This window comes from Pseudopodoces humilis, chromosome 18 (genome assembly GCF_049639895.1).
Source record: "Pseudopodoces humilis isolate 2021_Gansu_Grassland_sample_001 chromosome 18, ASM4963989v1, whole genome shotgun sequence".
NCBI classification, from domain to species: Eukaryota; Metazoa; Chordata; class Aves; order Passeriformes; family Paridae; genus Pseudopodoces; species Pseudopodoces humilis.
This window is the reverse complement of record NC_142217.1, coordinates 2,785,896-2,806,442: the sequence shown is the minus strand read 5'-3', so window position 1 is coordinate 2,806,442 and position 20,547 is coordinate 2,785,896. Positions and strand designations below refer to the sequence as shown.

Genomic DNA, 20,547 nt, shown 5'->3' with positions numbered 1-20,547 from the left:
TGGGTTGGAAGACACCTGAAAGTTCATCTCATTCCAACCCCCTGCCATGGCAGGGACACCTCCCACCATCCCAGGCAGCTCCAAGGCCCTTCCAATCTGCCTTGGACACTTCCAGGGATCCAGGGGCAGCCACAGCTTCTCTGGGCACCCTGTGCCAGGGCCTGCCCACCCTCCCAGGGAACAATTCCTTCCCAATATCCCATCTAGCCCTGTCCTCTATCATTTCCCCCTTTGTCCTGGCACTCCAGGGCTTTGTCCAAAGTCCCTGTCCAACTGCCTTGGAGCCCCTTTAGGCACTGAAAGGGGCTCTAAGGTCTCCTGGAACCTTCTCCAGGCTGAACAGCCCAGCTGTAGGTGAGGGTTACCAGCCCTCAAAGCATCTCTGTTGTCCTTTGGAATGGAATTTTCCTTGAGTAGGAATACCTGATGTAATCTAAAATCAATTAAACTGGAAAGCTCATCAGCATTCCTTGTTTCCTTCCACTTGTCTTGAGACCTGTGCATTGCTTGGCAGCCAGGGGTGCCCAGTACCATTCCCCTCACGGACTCCCCATGGCAAAGCAGCATCAGGAACACCTGGGGCCAAATCCGTGCAGGGGAGCAGCACCTGCACTTTGCTCTGCTCTAGAGGGGCAGACCATGTACCAAGGGCTGTGAAATGCTCCCAGAAAAGCCTCTTCTTTACACCCTGTGGCCATTAACTGCTGTGTGGGTCAGCACCTGCACTCTTTGCACTGTGGGGGCTCAGGCTCAGCCTCTCCAGAGCAGCTGCTCAGCCTGAGCCCCTGCGAGGAGCCACATCCATCCCACCCGCTCTCTCTTGGTGCTGATGCTTTGCATCAAGGGTGCTCTTGACTGAGAAGGAAAGTGTTTTTCTTTCCTTATTCAGAGCATTCCTCAAGCATTTTAACTTGGGAGCTCAGTGTATGCCACAGGTCCTCTGCCAGACATGGGCCTTTCGTAAGATTTTTTCTGTCTAATCACACAAAGAAGAATGCATTTGCCATTCTTAGCAGACTGTTTCACTGTGGTGTCTCTTTCTTCATCCCACAGTATATTTTCCCTGGTAAATTCATGTGTTTTACTCTGTGTATGTTTTGCCAAACGTGAAGAAAGAGGGGGATGCTGTTTCAGAAACAGACTTATGAGGCCCAGCTATTCCCAGTAAAAAGCCTAATGCTAACAGGGTTTCACAGATTCTCCTTTGGCTGCCCATCAGCACATTTATCTCCACTGGTAAATCCCAGAAGCCTTAACCTCCAAATCTTGCTAATGAGAGATAGTCACATAAACCCTGGGCTGGCAGCAGAGGCTGCTGATACACATCACCACAGTGTGAGTGTTCTTAGAATTTTTGAACTGAAATTAAATGCTCTGTGGCTCTGCAGCATGGCAGGTGGATGTGCACAAAATAGCAATGGGAAGAACATGGAAATACAGGCAGTTCCCTGCCTGAATTTAACAGAGGTGTATATAGTGTGCTCTGGAGTTAACACCAGGGGGACATTATGTCCGTAGCCTCCCACGGTTTCCAGCCCACCCTGCACTGCCCAGGCAACTGGATATCACTGACAAAACCCTTTCTAGCCCCAGTAAATGGACAAAGCCAATTTTTGGGCTGGCTGATGAGTTTGCACAAAGAGGCCCTGACCCTGCTTCAGTCTGCATCTCTGTGCACAGGTCTGGGGAACACAGCAGGAACAGAGAGCAATCCGGAGCTCGCTGTTGTTGTGCACTGCAGCACTGAGCCGCAGGGAAGCGGCGGTGCCAGGAGTCTGTCATTGGGACAGGTGATGCAGCTGATCCCCGCGACACTGGCACACAGGGATGTGCAGCCCAGCACACAGGGGTGCACAAGAACACTTTCCTAAACCCATCAGAGCTGTCTGCACTCCCTGGCCTCAGTGCATGTGGGTGGTGTGGCAGGCTGGGCTGGAGCTGCAGGTGCCCTCAGGCAGCTGGCAGAGGGGTGCTGGGGGCTGCAGGCTCCGGCTGAGAAGCATTACCAGCTCCAGCTGCATCACCGGTGGAGAGCAGGACAAGCAGTGGAGGAGAAATGAAATGATCAGCAGGGATGGAGGGAGCACATGGAGGAGTAGAGAAACCAGAGGTTCAAGCAGTGTGACTCCTTGAACCTCTGGTTTCTCTTAGGGTAGCAGGAATCCCTAAGCCATCAAAAGTGCGGGTCTGGCGCCCGGCTTTGATGCAGGGGGAGCTGACACGTGAGCTTGGGGAGCAGTGTGTGTCCTGCCCGCAGCATCCTGCCTCTGTTCACGAGCACTGTGGGTTTGCATGATTTAAAATTAACATCTAGCCCGGGACAGCATTTCACTTTCTCCAGGCATCCTCCTGTAGCAGATGTCTCCAGACTCTGAGGTTAGAACCACTTAAGAACTAAGAAAAGCCACGGGACGATTTCCAGCGGGGTGCGGAGGCGCTGTCCCTGTGCCCGTGTCCAGCGGGGCTCGCAGCAGCTCCGAGCGCTTCCCTTGCCCTCCAGCAGGCTCGGGGGGGCTTTGCTGCTCCCCGCTCCTTCCCAGCGTCTAAACAGTGATTTCAACCGGTTTAGTTAAACTCGGGAACGAGCAGCAAGTGAGCAGCGAGTTCCCGTCCCGGCCGAGGCACGGTAAGCGGGGCTGGGCGCTCCCGGCTCGGGCGGCTCCATCCCGTCCCCCGCGGCCGCCGAGCATCCCGGGGCGGGGCTGGGCCGGGCTGTGCTGCGGGCGGGGGTGGCTCCGGGGCCGCCCCCATCGCTCGTTTCCTCCCCCGGGCCCGGCCGGAGCCCGCTGCCCTCCCTGGCGGCGGTAGCGGGGCCGCAGCCCGGCCGTGCGCTCCGGCTGAGCCGCGGGACGGGCCCGAGGGACGGCGGAGCAAGTGAGCGGGCTTCTTCCCCTTCTTCCCTCTTCTCTCCCCTGTCCCCCTGCTCTCCTCCCTTCCTCGTGGGTTCCCCCCACAGCCCGTGGCTGTCGGGAGCGCAGGGATCTGCTGCTGCAGGAGCCCGGGACTTGCAAAACGTCTCCTGGCTTTGCGGCACGTTTAAATTTTCTTTTCCTTTCCCTTTTCCCTCTTACACTTGGAGTAGCTAATTGGGTAGGAAAACACGAACTGCAGGGGTGGGATTACTTCATGCTCTTGCAATGCTGTTTTGCTGTGCGATTTCAGTCGTTTGGCGTGAACAGAGCCTGCCTGGCGGTGCTGCCCTGGAGCGCGGCGGGGCCCGGGCGCTGCTCTTCCACCAGCGCCTTTATTCCTTAGCAGCTTTGTGCTTGGAGGGACCATTGTCTGTGTTGCTGCCTTGCTTTCGGAGGAGGCTTGTTCTTTTGAACAGCGGGTCCCGCAGTAATCCCTGTCCGTGGTGTGTGCCCAGACGCTTCCTCATCTGGCAGGTTCATTCCATCACCAGGGCTTTTCTCCTTTACTTTGGAGATTTCCGTAGAGTAAGTGATGATCTCCAGGAAAGCAGCGATGCCGACAGCTGGCTGTTTGCTTTCCAGCCTGCTGGCTGGTGTCCTGGCTCCTGCAGCCGTGGATTGTCACTGTGTGGAGCAGCTCCGATTTTTCTCCTCTGTTTGTGAAAGCTGGATTTCTTCAAGTTTGTCTGAGAATGGGGGAACAGGGGAATTTCTTGTGCAGGTGGCACTGAAGTTCATCGAGCCAAACCAGCAGAAATTGCTTCCCTGAGAATACATATGTGTAGATATGCTTCCTGAACAATTTATTCTTGAATATGAGCAACAAGTTGTGTGTGTTTTACAGAAATAAATACAGAGGAGGTGAGTGCTGGGCATTGATTCCTGAGGCCTGGAGTCAGCAGGATGCTTCAGTGTGGGGATGAGCGAGTTGGAGTTGGTCCTTGGGTTGGCTGGATGCATGTTTACACCACTGGAACATCTGCAGGGGAAGGGTCAGTTTGTGTTTGTCTCATGCTCAGCTTTCCCGTGTATTCCCCCCCAGAAGGGGATGCAGCGTGGTGCTCAGGAACTCACTTCTCCTTGTTACTCTTCCCCCTAAGGGCACTGTTTTTGCTCTCAACTGGCAATTCCAGCAGTGAAATAAGGAGGGGGCAATTTGTCCTCCTTCTTTACCATAAATATTTTACCTGTAAAACAGTAACCTCAGAAATACTTAAACCCAGGGAAATTTGCTTTGTGTTTCTTAAGCTTGGGCTGTCTCCAATGGTATCATGCTCTGGGATTGGATGTTCTGCTTTATTTCCCTGAATTAATTTCATTGTGGCACTGAGAACTCCCCTGTGGTCCCTGGAAGAATTTTGATAAGTTCAGAATTGCTGAATAATGTTTTTTCTTCCTTGAAATAGAGTTGGGAAATTTCCTATCCCAACCTGCCCCTGGGTACCTGAAAGTTGACTTTTACAGCTTTCAGCTCAGCAAAGCTGGGCTTCATTGACAAATCTTTTTTAAAGTGACTTTTCTCATCTAAAGTTATGAAAAGTTGATACCTCTCATAATAGGTGGATGAATTAGATAAGTAGAGACCTTCCTGCTCCCTTTCTGCTAAGTGAAAATACACGTTTTTATGCTGACAACAATTGTTTAAATGATTCCCAGCCCCAGGGAGCCTACAGTCCATTCCTGTTTGCACCCTGGAGCTGTGTCAGTCTCAGATGGCCTTTCCCAGTGTAGGGAAGGCAGATGTTCTTGGTGAGGTTGTTCCCCAGTGAGCCAGAGCCCCACAGAGAAAGTGATGTTGCCTTGGTGTCTCTTTCTGGAGAACAGCCTCATTGGCATGAGACATCTCCATCCTTGTGCAGCAGCAGGAGCTATCACAGCTTTCTCCAGTGACACCTGCTGTGATCTTTATGGGGAGCTTGGGGTGTTCATCTGGGAGAGCTCAGTGACAATGTCCTGTGTGTTCCTCCAGGATTATCAGAACAGCTGTCAGAGAGGGGTCAGATGTTCTCTGCAGCATGGAGGTCGTTATGGCAATGGGAATGTCAGTTCTTAGCCCTTTACCTCCAGTCAGTCATAACTGAAAAGCAAACACTTTTCTTGTCGTCTCTAAGGTTTTTGTTTTTAAGAGGGCACATTATCACCATTTGTACAGAACTCAGTAATTCCTGTCCCTGTCATCCATGTGCAGCATTGCTGCTTTTGGGAATGGCATGGGAGCAGTGCAGGGCTGGGGCAGAGCCTGTGTGTCTGGAGCCAACAGGCAGTGTCTGGAGATAGAGCTGCAGAGGATGTTACATGAGGGGAAGCTGAGCCAAAATGTACCCAAGAGCTCTGTCTGTCCTGGCTCCTGGCAGCAGGAGCTTGCAAGGACGTGAGGACAGCCTTGGGGCACTGCTGGCAGGGCCTGGCTGCTCTCAGGTGCAGCAGTGCTGAGGCAGCTGCTCCCTGTGGGGCTGTTTCTGTCCCAAAAGGAGAAATGTGTGTTGGCAGCTTCCCCAGCACCAGGATGGCAGCGAGAGCCAGGGCTGTGCTCAGCTCCTTGCAGCCTGCATCATCTCCAGGCTGGTCTTGCACTCCCCTTCTAGCTTGCTTCAAGTTTTTCCCAGCTCTAAAGTTGAGATGTTAAATGACATCTTTGTAAGTGAGCTGTGGCAGGCGAGGGATGCTGTGTCCTGCTGAGGCTCTGTGGAATGTCACAGCCTGTTTGCTGCAGCCCTAAGACAGGAAGGGACAAGTACCAGTCCCTGTGGCTCCTGGCCTGGGCAGCCCCATGATCCTGTTGCTGCATTCCTGTATTCCACACCTGTCTTGCTGAGCTGCAGGAGTCCCTCACTTACCTGTGAGACACTTGACCTGTGTCTCACTGGGCCAGAATGAGAGCATGAGGACCTTATCCCACCTTGGCTGGCACTGCTGGTGTTTTTGGGGAGATGCAAAAAGGTATGAGGAACGACCACAGAGCTGGAGGATGGACACAGAGCAGGAGAACAGCAGTGCCATTTCAGTGGCACTGAATTGTCCTGGGCAGGGTTACAGGGTGGGCTTGATGCTGTTGCTCAGGTGGAACCAGTTACTGTGGTCTCTGCTCCCCTTCAGCTGCTGGGTGGGAGAGGCCCTCAGGCTCCCTTGCTCTGCTGGTGCCATCCCAGTGCTTTCACGCTTTGGGATTGCACCCGTGCTTTGCTCACCACGTGCTGGCCCCAGGGACAAAGGGACAGGATGTTGCTGGCTGGGATCACTTCATGGGTGATCTCTCTCCAGGATGGTGCCCAAAGGAAAGGCAGTGCACGAGCGCAGGTCCAGTTTTTGTTTTTGGGAGGGAGGGTCCTCTCTGCCAAGACCCCCTGCACGAGCAGGAGAGGTTGTCCCACCAAAAGTCGGCTTGGGTCCCCTTCAGGGCAGTGATGTTTGGTGGCACTGGCTGTGGGCACGGCCCCATTGGGCTGTAGTGGCAATGCTGAGTCACCCACTGGTGCTGGCAGCCCTGGACAGCAGGGCTGGCACAGCTGGCTCTAGGTGGAGTGTTTGCACTGGAGAGCCCAGGCTTTCAGCAGCTTTAATAGGAACTTGCTTTTTGTGATAAATTGATGGCTTCATTTTTTGACCTTTCAAGCTTTTCATGCATTAGCTACATGTAGGAAATGTAATTTTCCATGCTGAGAAACCAGCTCTGAAGCAGAATGACTGATGTGATCTTTTTTTGGATGTCTGGCAGACCAAATTTAGTGTGAAACAAGGCTTGAGTCCTGGACTGAGCTCTTCTGCCTCAGAGATTTGGTGTCTGCATGATAGGGAGTTGAAAAAGGGAGCAGGGAGAATTCAGGTAGAATTACTTTCTTTTGATGGCTGTGAAGTTCCTGGAGAGACACCAAGGCACAAGGGTTTCCAGACTTATACAGGGATTTCAGTGACTGAAAACTAATTTGAAGGGAAAAAAATAAATGCTAAAATGAGGGAGGCTGAGGACTGTTTGGTCCTGAGCACCTTGGTCTGCAGAGCTCCCTGATCCTGTTCCCACTGCTGGTGGCAGCTGGGGTCTGGCCCTGCTGTGCTGAGCAGAGTTGTGGCAGCTCCAGTGTTGCTCTGTGTGCATCGAGGCAGCTGTGTCTGAGTTATCTCTCCCCTTGCTGCTCTTCTAGCTTCCTGGGGATGTAATGCTAGGCTGTCCCTGTTCTGGGTGCTTTGGGGTTAGCATTTATAAGCCTTCTTCCAAAAAAGAGGCAGGAACTTGCCTGTCCTAAGAGCCTGCCTCTGTTTTCCCCACAGCTGCCATAGGTTACAGAATATCCAGATGAATGTTCTTTGTGTGCCTGCACGTCACAATGGTGCCAGTATCCAGCCTGGTTCGGGGGAGGTGTAACCAGTCTAACACCCAGTTTTGTGTTTGTTTACAGGAGGTACCTGGGGACATCACTTTGAGGTGCTCTGTGCCCGTGTCTGCAGCAGCCTTGGCTGGCAGAGGATGCCTTTGCCTCTCGGAGCATCGCAGCTGACACTGTGAGAGCTGCCCACACACGTGAGCCTGCAAGTGGTAGGAGTCGGGCAGGGCAGCTGCCTGTCTTGCTTTTAATATTTCATAGAGTGCTAAGAATGTGTGACCTGCATGAGAGCCCAGGAGTCCCTAGGATGTGAGTTCTGCTTTCACTGGAAGCTCCCCCCTGCCATACAGTGCTGTGCAGGTTCAATGGGAAGAGAACAGTTGCCCTCTGGCTGTGATTGAGCTTCTTAGATCAGACTTCTTTGCTATTTTGCTGCACAAACATCCCTTTCTAACAGTGCAGAGGGGAAACTGGACTAATCCTCTCTTTAAATGCATTTAATCTGTGTGTGAACCTTGGCTGGGAACTGTAAGGCACATGGCCACAAAGCTCAACCACAGCAGATGCAGGCAGCACTCCTAGTGCAGCCCTGCAAGGCCAGGTGGGTTGAGCTTCTGAACTCCAGACAAGCCTGTGAGGATCTCAAAGAACATCATCTTCTCCTTTTGTTCGGGCTTTTCCTTATCTCTAAGATGAGGAAAAGTGATTTCCCAGCCCTCCTCAAAAGCAGAGCTGTAAAGATCTTGTTAATTAGTGATTGGCAAGCGCTTGGAGGCTTTTGGCTACAGGGCAGGGGGAAAGGCAGGATGAGGGTGTTATGTGGCAGCACTGTCTTGAGGTCTTGTCCCTACTGTTCCAAGTGTAGGGGAAATCTCGGCTTGGCCTTGGATGGGAGCTGTGCAGTGCTGGCTCCTGAGGTGCTGAAGCACAGCCCCGTGAGCAGGTGACTGTGACAGTGGGTGGGTTCAATCAGGCCCTGACTGCAGGTGATTCTGAGTGGGAAGGGTTTAAGCCCTCCCTGTGCCACAGCTGGCTTCCCAATCTGCCTCCTGCTGCCCACTGGGACCCCAGCTGCTCTCCTGAGCAGCAGGATCCTTGTCCCAGCCCTTAGGGGCAGCATCAGTCAAGGGGTCTTCCCTCTGCTTTGTCCCTCAAACCTGACAGATCCGAGCTTCTCTTTCTCGGGCATCTCTCCTCATGCCCTTGCTGGGGCAGCTTGCTCTGAAGCTGGTACATGCTGAATGTGCCTGGAGTGTCTGTAAGTACACAAAGGACAGAGGGGAAAACATCATTTGAAAAGGTGGCTCTTCATGGATGTACTTGGGAAAGATCCTTGCTGGTGTGCCGGTGCCTCGTGCAGGAGATCAGACTGACTCGAGGGCAGCTGGTGGCTCTGTTTAGTGGCCAATGCCTCGTAAGAGGGGAGGTGTGAGAGCTTTAGGGAGCTGCTGCTCAGCTCCACACACACAGTGCTTCCTGAGGTAAATAATTGTGGTGTGAAATGTGTTAAATCTCTGGGGCCCTCACAGTGAGTCTGGATGCCCAGAGTCGTTCTCTTCATTCACAAAGAAGAGATGTGATGGAGGAGGAGCAAACCTGCTGTGCAGGTCTGGCAGGGATCTGCCCTGGCTGGGATGCCATGGCAGCTTGTCCTGGTGCCTGCTTTGAAGAGGGAGGGAAGGGAGGGCTGCCCCACACACCAGCCCTGCACCTCTGGTTATTGTTCCTGGCTGCAGGGTGATGTTCCTCCGTGCTCTCAGTCTAGATTGCTTCCCAGGGAACAGCCTCTGGATATGCTGGTGTTGGCTTGGGTTTCCTCCTATGCAGATGAGTTTATAGGAATGTACTAAACTCCTTTACAAAACAGCTTGAGCACTAATGAAAGACATCACTGTATAAGAGAAAAATACTGTTAGTGCATTACTACTGTCATTAATGAGGTCAGATCATTGCCTTGGAACAGAATTAGTTTGTTTTGCTCTAATCTGTTTTAGTAGCTAGAGTGCTCAATAATTACTCATGTCCTTGTGAAAGGGATGGGACAGCATGACTAGAGCTGCTGGCAGACTGCTCTGACTCTGAAATGAATTGTGCAGATGATTTTTGAGAAGGCATCTTTCCAGCTGCACAGTGCCCCTGGAGTAATGCTGGCAGAGCCCAGCTTCAGCCAGGAATGGTCATGGTCCATAGCACGGCTCCTATGGAAAGAGTGTCCGGAGGGGGATTCAGAGAGGCATTAGCAGCAGGAACATCTTTGGACTCTGCTGTTGTCTTCATGTTTATGATCCTGTTTGACTTAGAGCATGTAAATGTCTCTCTGAACTATTCTTTTCTCTAGTCTATGCAAATTTTCAAGACCCCAGGAGCTCTCAAATACAGCTGCTCTCTAAACCAGATTTACTCCTGGGTATTTGCACCTCTAGAATCTTCTCTTTATGCTTTGTTTTGTTTTTCCTGATGTCATTGGTTTATTCCTGAAAAGACAGACTGTGGCCACCAGGATGGATGGACAGGGTGCTGAGAGCCACTGCTGTGGAGGTGCCCTGGCTCAGGAGGAATGACTGTCAGCAGGTCATGCTTTCCCTCACGGGTGTGATGGTTGTGCATGTGGCTTTCTGCATGTGCAGCTGCTGCCCAGCAAGGGAAGAGCTGTGGTGATGGAGACCTTCTCCTGTGCTCAGGGCACTCAGGGTGGGCTGTGAGACCATGGGACCTCCTGTGCCCTCGCTCTCTCTCAAGTCCTGTACCTGTAAGCTGAGTCTGAGTGCAGCTTCTGATCAAAAATCAAGCTGAGCTTAACCATCTCATCCATGCTGGAGGTGAAAGGTTCTTAGGTTCCTCTCCAGCATCTGCCTGGCAGCTCCCAGGGAGTGCAGTGCAGGGGTAGCAGAGCTGCAGCATTGTGGAGTTGGAGCAGGGAATGGCTCTTGCTGGCACTGTGGCCTCCTTTTGGTTGTGCTCTCCCTTGTCCTTGATGGGTCCTTGCAGGAACCTGGGTTGGGCTTACAGTGCCACAGCTCAGCAGTTTCTTTTCAAGTGGTTCTTTCCTGCAGAAGGATGAGTTTATTCTGCAGCCCCCAGCTTTTCCCTCTCCTTAATCCACTTGCTGACTTCAGCTAAAGTGGTGCTAATCCTTGCTTTACTTTCCATTTCCTTCCTCCTGTTTCCTTCTGGCTCAGCTCAGATGTGTTTTGTCCCCTGGGGCTGAGGGAGCTGCTGCTGGGCAGTGACTCTCTTGGAGGGGTGCCAGGAGTGTTGGAGCTGGGGCAGTTTAGGGCTGGATCTTTGCACCTCAGGGTTTGCCTGTCTACGTGGCCATGACCAGTGAAGTGTCTCTTGTCAGGAGTACACAGGAGCCTTGCTGGGTCTGCTGCTCCATCAGTGTCCCCCCACCTCATGGGCACTGCAGCCAAGACTGCTCAAGGCCTTCACATCCCTGACCAATTATTCCTGATCTGTAGTGAGGCCCAGCAGAGTGTCTCTTCCCGCTGTCCTCTCTCTCCTGTGTTAGGGAGCTGTCACCAGTGCTCCCCAGAAACCACCTGACTTGCTTGAGTCCCACTGTGGTGTTCCTCCAGCACGTACTTGGGTTGTTGAAATCCCATGAGGATCAGGATCTGCAAACACCAGACCTCTACCATGTGCCAGAATATCTCAACTACTTCTCCCTGAGCAGGTGGTCTATTGTCACCCAGCACAATGTCCCCAGTGTTTGTCTGTCCCCCAGCCCTGAGCTCTCAACAGGTTCATCAGCTCTCCTGAGGCACAGCCTGATGGGCCCTAAGCAGCTCTTCCTTGCTGTCCCACAGAGCCCGTGTCCATCCAGGCACTCGTGGTCACTCAGCTGTCCCACCGTGTGCTGTGGCCCTGGGGAGGCCTCAGCAGTGTCCCAGCCCTGCCTCCAGACGCTGTCCTGTGTGGGGGGCTCAAGCCAGGCACCAGCTGCACCATGGGCCTCTCTCTTAATCTGTTTTCAGTTTCCCACATTTTAATTCCATTGAATGCCCTTAATTCTCGTGTCACGGAACAAGGAGAGCTCTGTCCAGAAAAGCTCTGTTAGAGACGTGTATTTTGGCAATTCTAAAAATACACCTTGCTCTGCTCGCCTGGGCTTGTGCAGGGTAGCCATGGCAACGTGGCTCCAGGAGCAGGGTTAAAAACAATTGCTCCAATTAAGGGGGAAATAGAGCTATTCAAACTTATCAAACCCAAAAATTTGGAAAATATTAAGTAACAAACACCATGTGTGATTCTATAGTCTGTTTTGGATTGATTGTATTGGTGCCCCTTCCACTCTTAAGGAGCATCCCAAGTGCTGATAGAGCTGGGAATGCTCAGTGTGAAGAACAGACAGCTCCAGGGACACCTCAGAGCCCCTTCCAGGGCCTAAAGGGGCTCCAGGAGAGCTGCAGAGGGACTTGGGACAAGGGATGGAGGGACAGGACACAGGGAATGGCTTCCCACTGCCAGAGGGCAGGGATGGATGGGATATTGGGAAGGAATTGTTCCCTGGGAGGGTGGGCAGGCCCTGGCACAGGGTGCCCAGAGAAGCTGTGGCTGCCCCTGGATCCCTGGAAGTGTCCAAGGCCAGGCTGGACGGGGCTTGGAGCAGCCTGGGATAGTGGAAGTTGTCCCTGCCCATGGCAGGGGTGGAATGAGATCATCCTAAAGGTCCCTTTTCACCATTCCATGGCTCTATGAAAGAGAACAGCCTGGCTGAAACATGGGGAGTATTTTTAGGACAAAAGCTTGTTCTGAAGAACGGTTTTGGCTGGCAGTGCTGGCCTGTGAGAGGGCAGGTGGATGTTGTAATTTGTGTGCTGAGCTGAAGTCCCTCAAAATCAATGGAGATGCTCTCATTGATGTATTAGCTTAGGGCTGGGAATACAGGCTTGGTAAAAGCGACCAGATGAGTCTGAAAGCAACGTGCTATTGTTTTTAAACTGGGTTCGCCTTAATTGTACTTGCTATGCCCTGGCCACGGCCAGAGGAACTGTCAGGAATGTCATCAGCTTGCTGGGGAGTGTCTGTCTAGTGGAGCTGACTGAGCAAGGTGGTGCTTCAAAAAGCTTTAAATAAAATTATTTCTGGCACTTTATTTTTGCTGTGCCTCACAGAAAAACAGAATGAAAGGATTCAGGGCATCTTTTTCCAAAGTATTTTCAGGTTTTTGTTGATTTGCAGGTGTTTTCCTTCCCTGGCTGATTGTGCTTCGCCACCTTGTCATGCTGGTGCCATCCCATGTTTTTTGGGGTATGGACAAAGGGCTTTGGGTGCAAATGTGCCTCTGCCTGATCCTTAGAAGTTTCAGAGCTCAGGGCAGAGAGTGATGATGTTTCTGCTGCCTGTTCTTGGGCTTGAACCTGAGCTGGTGAGAATCCTGCCCTGCCTGTTCTCCCCAGGAGCTCAGCTTGGCTCTCCATCAGCCCCATTGACCCTGAGGAGCCTCTGGAAGCTTCTTGCTGTGTGTGGCAGCACTGGAGAGGAGGGCCCCAGGGAGGGGTCCCAGTCACTGACTGGTTTGGGCTGTCCTGGAGCACTCAGGCGAGCTGGAGGTTAAAGCCAGGCCGAGGGGTGGATGCGCGGCCGAGGTCCGTGCAGAGGAAGGAAGCGGGGGCGTGCAGCTGCGTGGGGAGGATGCTGCGCCTGCTGGAAAGCACCAGCGGGGTCTCCTGAGACAATTTAGGTGAAGGAAGCTGCGATGAAGTCACTGCTTTACTTGGCTTGGTGGTGGCAGGAGGTGTTAGTGGTGCTGGGGGGTGAGGAGTTCAAGTTAAAGGTGGTAGAAAGCAAACGAGCGCATGTGCTGTGTGCAGGGCACGGTCCCTGGGCTGTCCACACATGGGGAGGTCAGTGTTTCATAGAACCATGGACTGGTTTGGGTTGGAATGGACCTTCAAGGTCATCTTGTTCCAACACCTTCTGTGGGCAGGTTTAACACAGCTGCCACAGAGAAGGATCTCTCCAGGATCTGGTCCTTCCCCTCCCTCCACTGGGTATGAGTGACCTCAGCTGTGTCCTGTGAGCACAGTCTGTGCTGGTGCTTTGGGCAGGGTCTCAGGTGGCTGCTAGTCCCTGGGGAAGGCAGCTGTGGGTGTCCCCATGGCTCCTCGGGGCTTCAGGGGTGGCACTGGCCCAGGTGGAAGAAGTGCAGCCTCTGTGACACTGCAGCAATTCCTTTCACTTGCAGAGAAGCTTTGGGCAGAACAGGAATTGGAGTCTTTTAAGAAGACTTAGGCAAATTTAAAAATTTTTAGGGTGGATGTCTTTGAATTATGGTTTGCGTCAATTTGGGTTAATGGAGCTGGAGGCCATCCCATAGCGTGGGGTTTTTTGCATAGGTTAGAGCAGAAGTGTGCATGGAGCTGTTCTGGGAGCTGGGCCAGGCTGGGAAGGAGGCAGAGCTGGTGGGGGAAGGCTCGAACAGGGCTGGTGGTGAAGCTGGCGGCGCACGACAGCGCCAGGAGCCTTCCCAGGCTCTGACTTAGGTGCTGGCTCCTGGCCAGGGCTGGTTTGGTGGGTGAGGACTCGCAGTGAAGCTCCTGGGGAGGTGATTTACCTTGTGCTCAGGGAGCAGTGAGCTTGGAAGGGCAGAGCAGAAGGGCCGTGTGTGGAACAGCCGAGGGCTCGCGCTGTGACCGGACACGGCTACCCCTGCAGCCGTGGCAGCGCTGGCAGATGCAGGTTTGGCTCCAAGCCTTGTTGGGTGGGAGGGAGGTGGGCAGTGGGATTTCACTCCAATCCACAGGCTGCTTGGAAGGGCTCTCCAAGGCTGGGCCTTCCCACATCCTCTCGAGCTGTCACACCTTGCAACGTATGGCGCAACTCCAGCAGGATTCAGTGCCTGTGTTTTCCTCGGTGACTTCGTGTGGTCTTTGCACGTTACTTGATGTCAGTCTGGTTCTTCAGCTCTCTGCAGCCCTTCCTCCAGCGACTCTGGTGTTTGTTACACGTTTATGTGCCTTTCCTTTGCCCATAGCAGGGATGCTGTGGAAGTGAAGTCCTATGCTTCTTCTGTCTGTTGCCTTGGTGGCCGTGATTCCTTGTGAAATGCCTTTGCTGTTCCAGCTGAGCATGCACAGGGGGCTGCAGAGGGATGATGTGTGTAGGGAGAGGTGGCATAAAGAGCTCTCTTCCCTCTGTCTGAGGTGGAATGTCAAGAGGATCTCTTACAATGTGTGCTTGCCCTATTCCCGCAAAATTACAATTAGCACTAATTAAGTGGAGGTTAACCTCCACTGTGCATCCTGCAAATTAATGGGATGTGCCATTACCTTATCTTGCAGCAGTAGAGGTTCTTGGAAATTACTTGGAAAGGGGTATATTCTTGTGTGTGGTTTGAATTTTTAATTTATGTTAATAGTTCAAGCTTGAATTAATTAATTTTGAATGATGGACCTTTGATCTTTTTTTAACACTCTTGCTTCTGCAGCTTAATATAGCTTTCCAGCTCTTGTCCCATTGTAGTGAAATGAATTGGGTAAACATACATACCATGATAAAAGTATGCAAATAGACCTTGAGCCACAAGGGTGGTGAAGCTGGTCTGGTCTCCGTGTGTGGGTGTGCACTGAGGGAGCTCTGCTGCTGCCACTCCAAGGGGGGAATGCGGCAGGATCCACAGGTTTAGTGCGAGATAGTGTGTTATTTCATCTTGGAGGGAGTTCTGGTGACAAAACTCATCTTGTGGCTTTGGGCTTGCCTTTGGAGGTGGTCTTTTGGGTTTGTGGTTGTGTGTTTGAACAGAGCTTCATCTTTCCTGGGCAGTCTTTTCTTGTGTAAGGCTCCCTGCTGCAACACCCAGCGAGCACAGGCAGGTCATCCATGAGCCCAGGTTCTGAGGTGCCTTGGCAGTGCCCAGTGCAGGGGAGTGGGCACTGCCCTGGGTCTCTGGCCACACTGGTGCTGGTGTAAGCCAGGTACCACTGTCCTTCTTGCCCATGTGGGCACACCTGTCTCATTCAGCTGCACCATTTGACCAGCACCCCCAGGACCTTTCCCCAGGGCACATTCCAGCCACTGTGTTCCAGTCTCGGAGCATTCCATGCGGTTGTTGTGACCCGAGTGCAGGATGAGGCACTGAGCCTTGTTGGATCCTCGTACAGAGGTGTTGGCCCATGCAGCCTGTCCAGATCCCTCTGCAGAGTCTTCTTGCCCTCCAGCAGATCAATATCCTGACCAGCCTGGTGTCACCTGTGTTCTGAGGGTGCCCTTGACCCTCTTGGCCAGCTCATCAAAGATCTGGAACAGACCTGGCCCCAACACTGAGCCCTGGGGAGTGCCACTAGTGACTGGCTGCCAGCTGGATGGAGCTTTGTTCTCCACTCCAGGGGAGATGGGCCCAGCCAGCCCATTTTTCACCCAGCAAACAGTGCCCCTGTCCAAGCCATGAACAGCCACTTTCCCCAGGAGAATGCTGTGGGGAGCAAAGGCTTTACTGAAGTCCAGGTAGACACATCCACAGACTTCTATTCCCATCAACTGAAGAGATCACCCTGTCACAGAAGGAAGTCAGGTTGCTCAAGCAGGCCCTGCCTTTCATGAGCTTGTGCTGGCTGGCCCTGATTCCCTGGTTGTCCTGAACATGCCATGTGGTTGCCTCAAGATGATCTTCTCCATGAACTTCCCCTGCACTGAGGTCAGACTGGCAGTCTGTAGTTCCCCAGATTCTCCTTCCAACCCTTCTTGTGGATGAGCATCACACTGGCACTTCCAGGCAGCTGGGTGAGAGCCAGGTCTGCTGCTAAATGATGGAAAGTGCTTCAGTGAGCGCTTCCAGCACCTCCCTCAGCACGCTTTGGTGGATCCCATCTGGCATCAGAAACTTGTGAGTGTCTGACTGCTGCAGCATTTTGCTGATTCTTTCCTCTTTTGGAATTTATGGGGTCTTCATTCTGCTCCTTGTCCCCAGCTTGGGGGGCTGAGTACCCAGAGAGCAACTGAACTTATTATTTGAGCCAGTCCTGCAATGTTTTAAAATTAAAACAGCAGATATCATCTCGGAAGTTTCCCAGTCCCTGCCAGAGCATTGACCTTGTGAGGCTGACTTCAGAGGAAGCCAAATCTTCTGAGCAGGGGGGAGACAACAGCCAAGCTTCCTTTCCCTGTGTGCTCCCAAGATGTGGGGACCCACGGGTGTTTCTGAATCCAGATCCAAGCCTGCCCTTCCGGACTGATGTCGATGGCCCTGCTCCCTGCACTCCCCTGCTCTGGTGGGAAGCTTCAGTTGTGCTGTTCCCAGCTCCTTATCTCACAGTGCGGGGACTGGCAGGGGCTTCACCATGGTCACCATCCAGCATTCCTGCTTTCTGCCTGTCTGGCAGCTGTGTTACCTGGGATTGAGGGATTTCTGTCTGGGAAGAGCAAATTTACTGGGGGGACGGGAAGGTCTTAAGAGTGAGCTCATTATTTTCTCAACGCACAAGAGGGAAGCAGAAGGGTTGGCAGCAGTGCTCTTGCTCTTTATTTTTTGTGGTCAGTTGCTGACTCTGAAATGAGTGGTGGCTGCTGCCTGTGTAGCAGAGGAGGTCTTGCAGGAGGGGAAAGAGATGCTGAAAGGGGCTGCCATAGCAGTTGCTTCTTCAACAAAGTGCTCTAGATGGACTGGGTACATCATCCAGTCCAGGATCATAGAGTCCTGGCCCTGCACAGACACCCCAACAACCCCACCCTGTCCATCCCTGCCCAAACACTCCTGGAGCTCTGGCAGCCTCGGGGCTGTGCCCATTCCCTGGGGAGCCTGGGCAGTGCCAGCACCTCTGGGGAAGAACCATTTTGAGAGATCAAGTGTGACCCTCCGCTGACACAGCTCCAGCTATTCCCTGGGTTCTGTGCCTGGTCACAGAGAGCAGAGATTGAAGCTGCCTCCTTGGGAGGAAGCTGCAGACCCTGGTGAAGTCTGAGCTCAGTCCCCTGCAGGCTGAAGAAGCCCTCAGCTGCTCCTTGTATGGGCCCTCCAGACCCTTCACCATCCTCATGTCCCTTCTTTGGATGTTTTCCTGTTTCTTTTGGCACCCAAAACTGTCCCCAGGACTTGAGGTGAGGCTGGAGCAGCACAGAGTCCTGGTGCTGGTGTGATGCTGTTGGGCAGTTTTGGGAGCTCACAATGTCCAGGAAAACAGAAACAGTTCAGAACTGTAATGGTGATGTTCTGGAGTGACATCTCCCAGTGTGGCTATGACATGGGTTGGTAGCACCCAGTTCCCAGTCATAACTCATCTAGCCCTGGCCTTGCCCAACTGTTTTGGGGCTGAGGTGGAGGAGGGAGAGATGGCTGGGGCTGGATCAGGGACTCTGCTCTGCTGGGGCCAGAGGGGCTTTTCTTCAGCCTTGCAGGGTGGGGGAAGCTGCGTGACCTTTAGTGCAGATTTGTTTCTGCATTAGTTGCCCTTTTAACACATGATTGAAAACAGGCTGTAGGGGAGAGGGAGCCAAAGCTTGGAAATCAGGCTACAAGGATTGGTCAGGAGCATTTCTAGGAGAAACAGAGCAGAAAAAGGAGCATGTAGAGGGAATAGATTATGCTGTTGGTGATGGATTGCCCACCTGTGTGGAGATACAGACCTGGCTCTGGGGTGCTGCCACACAAACTGAACATGAGAGTCACAACCCCTCATCATTCAGTGCAAAGAGCTCCAGAACGTGCCGTCATCTGGCATTTGGGGAGGTTTTGGAACAGGCTCCCAGAGGTGTTTGCTGCAAACCTCACCTCCTGAAAGTGCACTCACCTCCAGCCATGGCTGTGCCCATACTGGCTCTGTCCTCTGGGGTGGCTTCTGCTGGGCTGTGGGGACAGTGGGCATTCACAAGGACAAACTGGTGTATGTGAGCTGAACTTCCATCCCTGGGGCTGGCAGGGGGACGGTGCCAGCTGGTCACAGGAGCCCGCTGTGGCAGCGGCAGTCTGGTCCCTGGTAAATCACGGATGCCGATTGTTTCCCTGTGGCAACAGTGCCTTGCTGGTGTTTGTGCTGAAGTCTTATGAAATCTTTATATCTTAAGTGTACGTGACCTGTTCATTTATCTTTGGGCACTGGGCAAACATGGAGGGATATTGGATAAAGCACTGCAAATATTTGCAGTTCCCTGGGAAGAGAGGTGAGTGAAACTTGAGGTTTCGTGTTACATGTGGTTCTTTATTGCTCTGCTTTTCAGGTTTAGATCCTGAACTGCTTGGAAGAGGGGCAAGGCTGATCTTTCAGAGCCAGGGAATTGCAGGGCCCTGTCACCTCTGCCAGTCCTGTGCCTCACACCTGTGACTGTCCTGCAGTCTGCATGGCACCAGGATCTGCCTGGGATGGAGGTGGGCACCGACAATGGGCTCTAAACCCTTTGTCCAGGGGCTGGTACTGCGGCCCTGTGTGGAGTCCTGTGAAATCCCATGGCCTGGCCAAGTGCTTTGGGAACTTGTGCAGGGATTTCTGTTCTTCTGGACCATCCTTTGGGCCTGGTTGGAGAGAAGTGGTGAATAGAAATACTGAGGAGTTAGGCTTGTCTCCATATAGAGGGTGGCATGATGTGGTACAGGAGAGACCCATTCCCAAGGGCAGGGGTGGTATAAGGTATTTGGAAGTGAAGTTTTCTTCTCTGTTATAGACAGCACCGGAGAAAGGCCCATAGTTGACAGTGTTGGCTGGAGGGGAAGGTGTGCTGCTGGCACACCATGGGTGTGAGGATGCTGCTTCCAACCCCTAGGAGCATCTCAAGTTGGAAGCCAAGGATTTTGTGTTTCAGCCACTGTTCACTGACTGATACATCAGTTGCTGTGAGCTCTGTAGTCTTTCTGTTCCAGCTTTTGGAAACTTGAAAGAAATGTTTCCATGCCTACCCCAAGCAGGTGGGGTGAGATGGGAAGTTCCCAAGCTGTGAGGGTTCTGAGGGATGGTGGTTTGGGGTGCAGTCATGTGCTGTATCATTCATTAACCCCAGGCACTTAAAGGCAAGGAAGTGGACAGTTTAAGGACATCATCAATTTTACCTCCACCCATACTGGAAATCAGAAGAGTAGCCTTCACACTCTGAGCAGGTAACATTACTAAAGGATCACAAACTCTCCATTTGTTGGGACATAAAATTCAAACATAAGTAGGAATTCTCCTGCAGAAGTGACAGTTGCAGCAGGTCTGATCCTGGAATAAGGGCTGAAGTGTGAGTAACTTGGCTTGGCATAATCAGAGGGATTGCCTGGGGCCAAGTCCAGTGGCAGCAGCGTTGAGAGGAGAGGTTCTGCCATAGACTTGAGTGGTTTTTGACCAGGAATACTTGCCGTGTGTGTACAGAGATGAGCTCAGGATGTGCTGAACCAGGAATCTGTGACCAGCTAAGTGTATGTGAGGATGTTCCTGCTTTCCCTCCCCTTCTCCTGTCTGAGCTCTCAGCTGAGCCCCAAGCTGTCATTTGTTCCCAGTTCACTGTGAGCCACGTGAGATGGATTTGCTGTAATCTCTGAGCCAGAGCCCAAGGTTTTCCAGCTAAGCTGTGCTTACAGAAATGTTCCCAAGAGATGTTTTCTGGGAGGACTTGGAAATTTAGTTGTAAACAGAGATATCAGAAACATGTGATTATACTATTCCTTTCTTTCCCAGATGATGACAACAATGTTTTCAATGACAGAGCACTGCAGTCCTCCAGAGCAGGGGACTGGGAGTCACTCCTGCAGGGTGGCCTTGTGCCTGCCTTCAGAGTGCTAGCTGTGCCATTCTCCCATGAGGTTTTGCTGAGGGCATGGTCTGGCACCACCTGGGGGTGCCCTGGCCCCAGAGCAGTGGATTTGGGAAGTAAACAGATCCTCTGTGTGCAACTCCAAGGGTCCCATTCATCCTCTTTGGTTAGAGCCATCCCTTCCCACTGGGCTTGAGCTGGGGCTCTCGGTGCTGCTTCCTCTGGAGTCGTGTGATGAATGTGTGATTCCAGCTTTGCTTAGGAAAATTCCAAACTTCAGCACTAAGAGCAGCATTTAGGAAACACCCTAGAGTAGTGCTCAGGTAGAAGTTTACACTTGTGCTTCCTCACATTTTCAGATGTGTCCTTTGACAAGCACATGTTAAAGTATGACTTTGGCCCTTATATCAAATATCTGGACTAAATTTTTACCCTCACCCACTACTCCCTACTCCTCACTGGGGCCAAAATCGATACAAGACTCTTGTTTGGCCCTGGTTCTCATCTGGGTTTGAAAAGCAATATGTGCTTTGAGTGGGCCCTTCACAAAACCACAAGGTGTCCCTGGCTCTCAGCAATCATCTGTTTGAAAAATGTTGAGGGTTTTTTTTTTCCTTTCTTTGGATTTCCTCCAAGCTGTGCACTTTGGGGTTTAG

At 52.4% G+C, this 20,547-nt stretch overlaps 1 protein-coding gene across 6 annotated transcripts in view; it reads left to right on the top strand.

Annotated features, from left to right (window-relative positions):
- The first annotated feature begins 2,356 nt into the window (after positions 1-2,356).
- LOC102110019 (ankyrin repeat and fibronectin type-III domain-containing protein 1-like) overlaps positions 2,357-20,547 on the top strand; it is a 245,663-nt gene continuing 227,472 nt past the window's right edge. For 3 of the 6 annotated variants that reach the window (XM_088064296.1, XM_088064292.1, XM_014252470.2), the window contains exons 1-2: positions 2,775-2,874; positions 7,307-7,443. The gene's annotated coding sequence lies outside the window, so the exon portion shown is untranslated. Of the gene's footprint in view, positions 2,627-2,774; positions 2,875-3,756; positions 3,905-7,306; positions 7,444-13,831; positions 13,916-20,547 lie in introns of those variants that run through there. The other 3 variants (XM_014252469.2, XM_088064291.1, XM_088064293.1) reach the window with 3 other exon arrangements.